The sequence below is a fragment of the Varroa jacobsoni genome, unplaced genomic scaffold (genome assembly GCF_002532875.2).
Source record: "Varroa jacobsoni isolate VJ856 unplaced genomic scaffold, vjacob_1.0 contig01941, whole genome shotgun sequence".
Lineage (NCBI taxonomy): Eukaryota > Metazoa > Arthropoda > Arachnida > Mesostigmata > Varroidae > Varroa > Varroa jacobsoni.
In genome coordinates, this window is record NW_019214723.1 from 30,142 (window position 1) to 40,026 (window position 9,885).

General features: G+C 39.7%; 1 long non-coding RNA gene across 1 annotated transcript; it reads right to left on the reverse strand.

The window, feature by feature from the left end:
• Positions 1–6,858: 6,858 nt before the first annotated feature.
• LOC147751878 (uncharacterized) lies at positions 6,859–8,402 on the reverse strand. Its single transcript, XR_015315672.1, has 2 exons — positions 7,775–8,402; positions 6,859–7,287 (listed from the first exon to the last, which is right to left on the reverse strand). It is a non-coding gene; the product is annotated as an uncharacterized LOC147751878 (long non-coding RNA).
• Between the last annotated feature and the right edge of the window lie 1,483 nt (positions 8,403–9,885).

The window sequence follows — 9,885 nt, forward strand, 5'->3', positions numbered from 1 at the left end:
GTGTTGTAAAGGCACTTGTGTTTTAAGTGTCCTTATTTTGAATTTAGCAATGAATGCATTTCTATGGTAAATCTTTACTAACGTATACATAAAGAATCGCCTTAGGAAGAAGAACACAAAAAAAAAAGACAACGATTACCAGTAGAATCTGCGCGTGCGCTTATCCTTTCTCAGCGCTGAACATAAGCCTGTGTAAGCATGTTCCATGTAGTAAAACGGGCCTTGCAAGAGAATCGTATCTGTCAGCTTAATTCACATTGACTTTCTAGATCTGAGGCTGAATGTTTTACCAAAAATATTTAGCGAAATGATGATTTGTTTACGAAAAAGATTCACTAGTCAAACGGTAGAGCGGATTGCAAACGCCGTCCGTCACAAGTAAGACTGGTCTAATAGGCGTGGGTTATACACAAAAGCACGAGTCAGATACAAATATATGAAACGGATACGTGCGTTTCGAGTCAGACAGTATCTAATATATATAATCCTTCAGAATTGAGCCTAATCCTAAAAGAAGGTATAGTGCTAGTGGTACGTAGGGACGACTTCAAGCTCCTTCAAGTCTCGCAATCAAACCGATCGGCGAGAGCTGGTTCGTCAATTGGGTGACTTATGTGAAATTTACACTATGGAATTACGCCGGATAAAGGCGCAATTAGCTGCTATAAACGTCACCGGTATCAGACTACTTTCAAGTCCTTTAGACACACGTTGAGGTCTTATGCATTTACAGAAGATCAATGTTTAAAATAGGGAATTGATCTCGTAAAAGGTAGAAACGTTATACGCAGTGTCAACTGAATACAGGGGATTATTTATTTAAATTATCCTTGGAAAATGTTTTAAGCAGATCTAGCTATTCATAAAAAGTGCTCAAAGAAAGTGTCGCTTGAATTTCACCTGCACTGACCCTGGGCCTTGCAGTAGGTTAGTAATCGCTTTTTTAGGCCACAAATATAAATTAAAAATATCAGATGTTCAAAAGCATGCCTTGTTTGGTCAACGCCTTTGGTTCTATTGTGCTCTGAATTAGTCTGCCCTTTGCTAGATCCAAATTTGAGCTAATGTTGATATGAGGCCGTTCCAAACGGTAACCTAGGTACTGCATGGGGACAGCGACTCGACCAGTTTTCTAGAGGTGCCAGTGGGATCTCTGAAAAACGCGTTAAATGAAAGGTGTTCCCGTTGAAAAATTACAATAACCATGCATGTACTTGATTAATTATGACACTATCACGTGATTCAACATACAGGAAAACTCTTACACGTAAAACCGTGAGCCAGTACGGTTTCTTCAAGCCGTGGGCAACAGTGTTCCCGATATCTGCATGAGTTTGCCTCCCGCCACCGTATAATGGGTATGTCGACGCAGATGTGTTATGTAAGGAACTGAAGAACCTTCTTAAAGGTTTCAGTCATCAATACGTTTAGAAAACGATATTATTATTGTTATTCGATTAAATTTGTAGATGTTAGAAGTAGAGTAGACGTCAATAAGATGAAAACATGATTTGTACCTGTGAATGGCACAGGGCCCCGATCGTTTGCTCAATTAATGAAAGCTGTCGTACGTAGCTGTGGCTGAAATATGAACAATTATCAGAAATAGTTAAGTTTTTTAGGATTCGCGAAGAATCTTTACATAAGCGAACCAGTTAATCTTTTAATCTAGGTATAGATCTTTTGTATTAGATCTGAACTGTGTTGTCAATGTCGCTATTAAAGTGTGCTTGTTTTCGAACTGCCTACCATTGGTTGCTAAAGCAATTTATTTTGTCATCGAAATTGAATTTTAGAGCAGTAATAGCAGACCATACCGGTGTTTCTGTTTTTGCTTGTCAAAAAAATCTGACTAGGTCGGACAGCTTTGCGAAACAGTTTTCTAAACAGTGTGCAAAAAGATAAAGTTTGTTCTATCCTTCTAGCTCACAGCACCAAATTTGCCTTTCGCCACTCCCAGATGGAAGCCTGAAAGACCGAGAACGGTGATAAGAGAGCTAATGCTCTGTTTTTAGACGCTGCTTTTGTCGTTGAACTTCCCGTCACTATGGCTTCTATATGGAATAGATTGCCTCGGGCGCTATCAGAAGCGCCTATTCAACACTAGACTGCCATTGCGGCGGCTCAGGGGTGTCTACAAACGATTTTCATTTCCGTATCGCTTTATTGGTATCTGTCTGTCAGTGTATATTTGACTTTGACGCCATAAAGCTGGGAAGAGGGAAGGGCGCGAAAATGGGGTACGTTCATATGTGCTGGACGAATTACTGCCGGAACACAGAAGAAATAAGATAGAGGGGGCAAGCGATCTATATGGATCAGTTATAGTGGTCGAAACACGGATACCCTTTCTTCAGCCGATAAAGCAGAAGACTGAATGAAGTTCAACAGGAGATACGAACGTTTAGCAGTAAGAACGATAATGTTTGTCCTTGTGCGGAGAATAGTTTTTACCAATATTACTATATTTAATTGTACGTAATCTAAAGCATGGTTCCAAAACACATTGACATGCCATATTGCCATTGTGATTTGATTGATAACAAGGAATGCGGATATAGTCAAGTTTCGATGACCAATACGTTTGAAAATTATAGTTAAACACTGACTAAAAATGCCGTAAAACCTTTAAAAAATAAAAGATATTAACCTTAAAAAATTAGAGTATATATGCCTAATTAATAAGAAAATCGAATGTAATGGGTTTCGAACTTTTCTCATACAGAAAATTTGCAGCAAAACTTAAAAAATAATAATATTTCGTAAAAGAAAACACCTACACCGTTAAACGGTGCATTGAGCCTGCCTGGCAAATTATATTCTTACACTTTTTTCGTAGACTTCAAACTTCCTGAAGTAAATGTCAAAATTCGGTTCTGTTACCATAAATTTTTTTTTTCGGATTTTTATGGCTGCATCGAAAAGGTGCTAGTAAATAGATTAGGACGCGGACATATCATATACTTTTTGCAGTTAATTTGTACTCCTAAACATACAGTTTTTACCCTTGTCATTTTAGTTTCTTTACCTTAAATATTGGAATTAGCAATATTGTATAAAATGTTGTCCATACCGATCTTACTGTTTAAACTCACAATGCAAAAAGGCTCGGATAAGAAAATTGGAGGACAATCGCAGGCCAACTGAAGGACACCTGTAGCATGTTTTATGCTTACTTCAGATATGCGCTGCAGTTTTGGTTTGGACTTGTAAATATCACTGTTATACAAGTTCACGTATGTATTCATTTTCTCCACGGTAAGCTTATAATGTAAAACTTTTTTTAGGTTTACCAAGATATGAGCTCTACTTCCTGTGGAACCTAATGCTAACAATCGTGTTCCGTGGTATGATATTTGGCTGACTTGAGGTAAATTATATGCCATAAAATTTTGCAGTTCAGTATTCCTAGATCGCGCATACAGATCCATTTTAAAAGCATGATTTTTTTGAGCTTTTTGTGGGACACAATCAAAGGTCAGTCTCGATATATAGAATATAACACTAAAACCTAGTACTTTCTAATTTGAAGCAAGAATCTGACATGAAATGGCTCAAGACACCTGAGATCCTGTTGCGTTTGGAGATTAGAAGTTGTCCAGATACGGATACGCATTTATACTTTTCACGCATTACCCTTCGTTACTGAATCAGATGCAAACCTACCAACTATATCAGATGCAATCTCAATTCAAATTTAGTGAAGTTTTTTGACTTATACTCTTCTCGCAAGACCATCGTCTTTGTTACGAAAGCTGGTGTCTGCCGGCTTGGTCAAACGTGATCTTAAAGCTCGTTTTCGTCTAAGGACTAGCTTGGAGAAACCTAATTTACCAAGTTTGTCTTTCGTCAAGCTAGACCTCTTTTTCATCAACTAACGTAGCGTTCAAAGGATTACCTTACGGCTATCTGCAATGATCGCTTTAGAATAACTTTACGGGTCCTTCTGCAATCTTTACAGTTAGCTAACTTACTCCATTGTCCTGGTCACTATGTTCCCTTGCTGCAGGTATTCTATGACCTTGTATCAATAATTTGATTACATTTTATTCAGTAATTATTTGACCTTGCTCAAATAAAGGTTCAGTATACATCACTACAAAGCTGTCAGTGATAAAAGGTTTCAGCCGTCATAAGAAATGAGATGTTCCATGATCGGTTATCCCGAAACTGCAGAGCAGTTGCCCCGTTCCTCTTAGTGAATTAGCCGGTCGTTGTAATCGTTAGTTAGTTTGTTGCTATCTGGTCACCGAAATCATCATAATGTACGAAGTGTAGTTGCTACCAACCAATTTAGAGTCATAACTGTAGAAATAATTAAGTAACTCTAGAAAATGATGAAAAGACTGTTGAAATATTTCAATTTAAGTTTACCCTAACATTTAGCACGTCTAAAGGGTCAAACGTAATTCTTGAACTTTTCATTTATTTCATGCAAGTTGAGGATATTTTTCGCAATTAATTTGGAACAAATTTATTCGACATTATATGCTAAACAGATACATACAACAGTCTGCTTTAGTGCAAACAGGCCTCAACGAGGAGTATTGAATAGGACAATATATTTAAATATTGATCATATATGTAATGCGCATGGTATATGGCGACTGGTGGAAGGCTCACGAAAGGGTCATCGAGTGCCTGTTTAATTCAGTCCTTGAATGAACTACGACTTGCTTCAAGTGCGGTCTGCTTATTACGTTGACGTACATAAAACGATAGTTTTTGCTTCAATTGCATATTGGATATCAATGAGATTTTTCTAGCAGTACTAAAATCTCTATGTGCTAACTGGGATACCAATCGGGGCCCGAAGAGATAGACGGTAGAGTCTACATAGCGAAAAGGGGGATCCACAAAATAAACACTGGCTACCCTTGTTGAGCGGTAATCTTGTAGAGCCAGGACAAGTAGTTGCTCTCAAGATAGGGTAAAAAATGAATGACGCTACATGTTCTACTTGCGCTTGGTGATTATTCAATCTTAAACGCATTGCCCTAATGTATGTACATGCTTCTAGCAACATCCGTGAATAAACTTGTCTAAGTGTACGTAGTACTTAGCCTCTGAGTTGTTTTCAATCGCCGAGTTTCGTTCGCTCATCTCCATAGTGGACAGAACAGTGAAGATAGACGACTTACATGACTGACTGGAAGACTATGAATAAGGTGCTGGGATTTTTCCCAAAATTTCTGCTCGCTTGTAAACTGCACGTAATGAATCAAATAGATCAAATAGGTTGCATGCGCTGAAAGAAACCTCCCTGAAGGACGTGATTATTCCATTTACATGGAAACGTTTTTTCAGAGCAGGCCTCAACCGTTTACATGCGAATGTCAAAATATTCCCATCCATACTTCTTGATCGTTTTTTCAACGGTGGTAGCGAACGCATCGATGTTGTCATATTGAGATTTACCACTCTCGCCCAATAACGCTACATACTGTAGTAATCCGTAACCCCATAGTGTACACAACTCCAGAGATTAAAGCCATTATCTAATTTTTGTTAAGTTTTAACGAATGATGATATGTATACGAGCTAGGGTAATGTTCACAAATCTAATCTAAGCTTGTCCTAATTTTATTTCACCGCATAGGCATGAACAATTTACAAATTGTAAAAGCTAGCTCGAAACAGCTTAATTAAAGCGTTTTGCGCCTTCGAGGGCTCGTCACCCTTCAAGATTTCGATAGCCAGAATTTAACTATGTACACAATAAAGCAATGCTCTAGGGAGTAGCCTTCCATATGGCTTCTAATATCGACTTGTGTTACGTCAGAACGAGGTTCCTGTAGTTCCTGAAACCGAATCACCCCCCCCCCCTCCCCCCGCAGAAAGCAGTAACACGCGTGTCAAATCAGTTGCCGGACAATGCAAGCTATAATTTTCTTCAAATAATATTTTTTTTTCGCACAAATTAATCTTCTTCGATGAGTATAAAAACAATAACATTAAGTTGGCAACGGGTACTGTTGGACCAAGTCACATTCGGCGAACGCTCTCTACTCCAGTCAGTAGGCCAACTATGCGTTCGTGCCAACTATGCTTGAAACCTTTTTACAGTCTTCATTCCCGCAGATTGTCCTCCATATTCATATAGAGTTTTCTTAGACTTGCCGCTGCCCCGTACATTGTCTCTGCCTTTGTATTAAGCTGTCCTGACTTGGCTTCCAACCAATTCTGTGTGTTACTTTTGGAGCTTCCTTTGGAGCTATTTCTAACCTTTGGTGATCATGGCTGGTGCGTTTACTTGTTATGAGTATGCTCGCTTGAATTTTTAGGGTGTTCCATAACTAACCATCGTTTTATGTTAGTTTTTCTGCTCTATTACTACCGTTCTCTATATATCGGTTCACCTCTATAATATTCAACGTAGAACAAAGTTCACTCGCATCCGCTGTATAGCTCAATCGCACAACACCCTTCCTGCGTCGTTGAGACAAAAACTCTTTTCCTTTGCATTGCCTCATGCAGTAGATAGGCTCCGCGTCTGTGATGGTCTCCGTCGTGAAGGCATCTTCATTATCTCCGCATTCAGTAAGTCGAAAGCTGTTGTTAGACCTGTATATTAAATGCCAGCCGAGCGAAGAGTTAGCACATTCAGCGCTTGCGGTCTTTCCCGGCAGGTAGCCGCTCCGCTGTCTCGTGCGCTAGCAAGTCGCTGGTAGAAGACAACATAATTATGATTGATAAAGGGGCATATCAATCGTACATTCACTTCTGCACCTCACCCTATTAGCTCACTTTCGAAATTCGCTAGGTGCAAAAAAAATTCTACCTACCGAAATTACTTCAGGGTGAATCGTCGAATATCGTTAATATACGAGGGTGTTAAAAGACAGATGAAACGTGGTCTAATCAGCGCTACATAATACTAACAATTTATTATGAATTATTAACTCGATGTTACCATTTATGAAGAACGTACATTTCTAAAGTTATCTTATTTGGAGTGATTAACATAAACTAATGGGCCCTGAAGAGATTTGCTGAGCCCTGCAAATTATGAAGTATTTAAAAATTCTTGACATTAGGGTATAATTTTACATCACGTTACATAATCGTTGCGCCGCTATGCTTAACAACCTCAGGGGTGGAGATGATGTTCGACGAAATAACTATGAAGAGCTTTGTGCGAAGTTCTTTCTGTCTACGATTGATTTTTAAACGCGTACGGAGCACGGCTTTGGGCGGAAGAAATGGACCAGAGAAGGAGAATGCTTTTGGGGTTATGTCAGACCCGGTCCATCGTTGGTCCGTTTTATCACACGATGACGTTGTCGCCTGCAAAAATAGGAGCGAAATGGCTTTGGGAACAGGAGAAACAAACGATGACACTTTACGTTGCTGCTCTAGTATCGATTTATATAACATATTTTTAAGACAGGACTGTTTGCCTCTGTTAGTCAATTTTCCTTTGCCGGTCTTTGGACTCCTAATGAACTTGAAATTCGTTCTGAAACTATATTTTCCTCTGCTCCTGTCACTCAGCTAACGATGTCACAAAAGGAGCGGTAGAAACTAGTTCTTCGATATTGGGACAGCTGCTGGGTACTAGTACCATTTCCTTCTGCGTTTAGAGGTTGGGTGTGTAAAGCTTAATCGCTGCTTTCGTTTCAGCCCTTTCAATCCCTATTTTTATACTTTATCCCTATTTCGTTGCATATAGGGGTTTCTAAAATTAGTTCGAAATTTATCCAACCACATCTATTAAATGAGCCACAACTGTAAGGAAAAAACAAACGGTAACTACAGAATGAGAACCACTGACCTTGTGGAGTGAACAGAAGATGTGGCCACCCAACGTCGTTGTCGACTAGAATATTAACATCTAAGACGAGAAGATATGCCTTGACAAAATATTCGTCCGAGAATATTTGCTTCACAAACGCTCTCTAAGCAGCCCCGGCGTGGTCTTTTTTAATTTGTTTTTAGCTGCCTCAAAGCCTTGTGTCGGTACGCCCTCCTCTGCCGGGCTGTGTGAGCGGGTAGCAATAGCGCAAGTATATCCGTGTTTTTACCTTTAAGCACGCTTGCCCTATGCGCGCTGCACCTGTGGCCTACGGCAAGGACACTGGTAACAGATGGCTTGTGGGTCGGAAGTTCCGCGTGCCTACCTCCCTATTCTCAAGGCAATTATCAGCGCATTCCGACGACCCCTTCTACGTCTCTTTCTTTTCTTAACGCTTCCAAACTTCTTTGGTTTTGCCGCCGTTTCGGCCACTGTTCACTGCTTTGTCCCATAGCTGTTGCGCACGTTTCTGCGGACCTACGAGGCATTCTACTCTTCATACCTACCATGTAGACAAAAGCAAGCAGCCGATCGGCGCGGAAAATGTCAGGATTTGTTAACAATCACGACCACTCTAGCAGTCGTGTTCACCGCTGCTACCGGTCGCATCGTGTTAGTAACAATGGAAGTAGTAATGCTTTTGAACCCGACGTAATTCTTAACGGCAAACCGAAGCAGTAATACTTCTAGGCCATCTCAAAAAGTGAGGAACCTGGCCAATGCAGGCAACAAAAGCTATTTTAGAGGAACCTAAATCTGTTCCTACACTCATACATCGACAAAAGCGTTTCCTTGCCGCCGTTAGCTGAATATTCTATGTGTGAATATATCTAATGATGATATAGATATTGAACCAATACGTTACAACGGCTAACATTCTTACACAATTTGTGTTATTGCTAGACAGGCATTCGATTGTGCTTGTTGAAATCTAATTTAGTTGTGATAAACCTCATTCAAAGCTAATAGATTCACACCATGTTGGCTTGAAAGGACTAGTATAAACAGAAAATCACATAGCAGTCTTACATAGCTTTCTGCGTAACGGCTCTGATAAGAGAGAAAAACAAACGGCATCGATACTAAATTACCGTACACGATTTCTTTCTAGTTCTAGAAGGAATACGTTCTATGCAACAGATAGAGCATGCTAAGCAGATCCAAACATGTCTGTATTGATAGCTCGGCAAAATCATTACGTATCCTTTGAGCTTCGTCGATCAAGCTGCCGAGGCCTTATAGTCATTTCTAAAAGGATATCCAGAAGGTGGAAATAAAGTGAAGTTCAGTTATGAGAAAATTTTGAATAAGAATAAACATTCGTAATTCGAGGGTAGTTCGAATAGCATCAAGTTGGAGCGTTGACGCCATAATTCAATGAGAAAGAACGTCTCGCCCACATGATAGCTTACCTAGTTATCCGTTAAAGATGCACAACCACGTCTTGGGCGTCAAGAATATGCTAAATACATAAATACCCAATTAGCTCAACGGATTCGTTGTACGAGACCTTTACTAACAATATCATACAACCATATTACAGCGCGATCTATCTAAGAGGCTTTTCTTGCCTCGATCGTCGTATCTTAAAATATTTACTTCTATGTTAACGTATTTCTTGCTTTCGTTTAATCACCTCTGTCGTATCGTATATATCGTTGGTAAAACGCGGCGCAGCGATGCCCAGACGTTTTTCCTTAGTGGTGTATTTCCTTCCATCAGAAAAAGTTTACTGGCTGCTAACTGTCCAATGAAAAATGGAAACGAGTTTGTTGTAGAATAGATAACTCCAATAAGAACGATCAGTCGCCCTGGAAATATGTTTGCCTATTCCTATTTAGCTATAACGTAAGAACTATCGTAAATAGGTGTGAAATACCGGTGTACGATGGGGAAAGCAGGGGTAGTAGCAATTGTATCAATCGACTGTCTCGTCTAAATCAAAAATCTAAGTAGACATTGTATGGGCGTTGAATAAGGAACCTTTCCTTGCTGACTTTAAAGGGACAAAAACTTACTGTCTATCTGATAAGCACCACTGTGTTTGTCAACGGCGATTAAACCAAACATGTTTACCGCTGTTTCTTGCG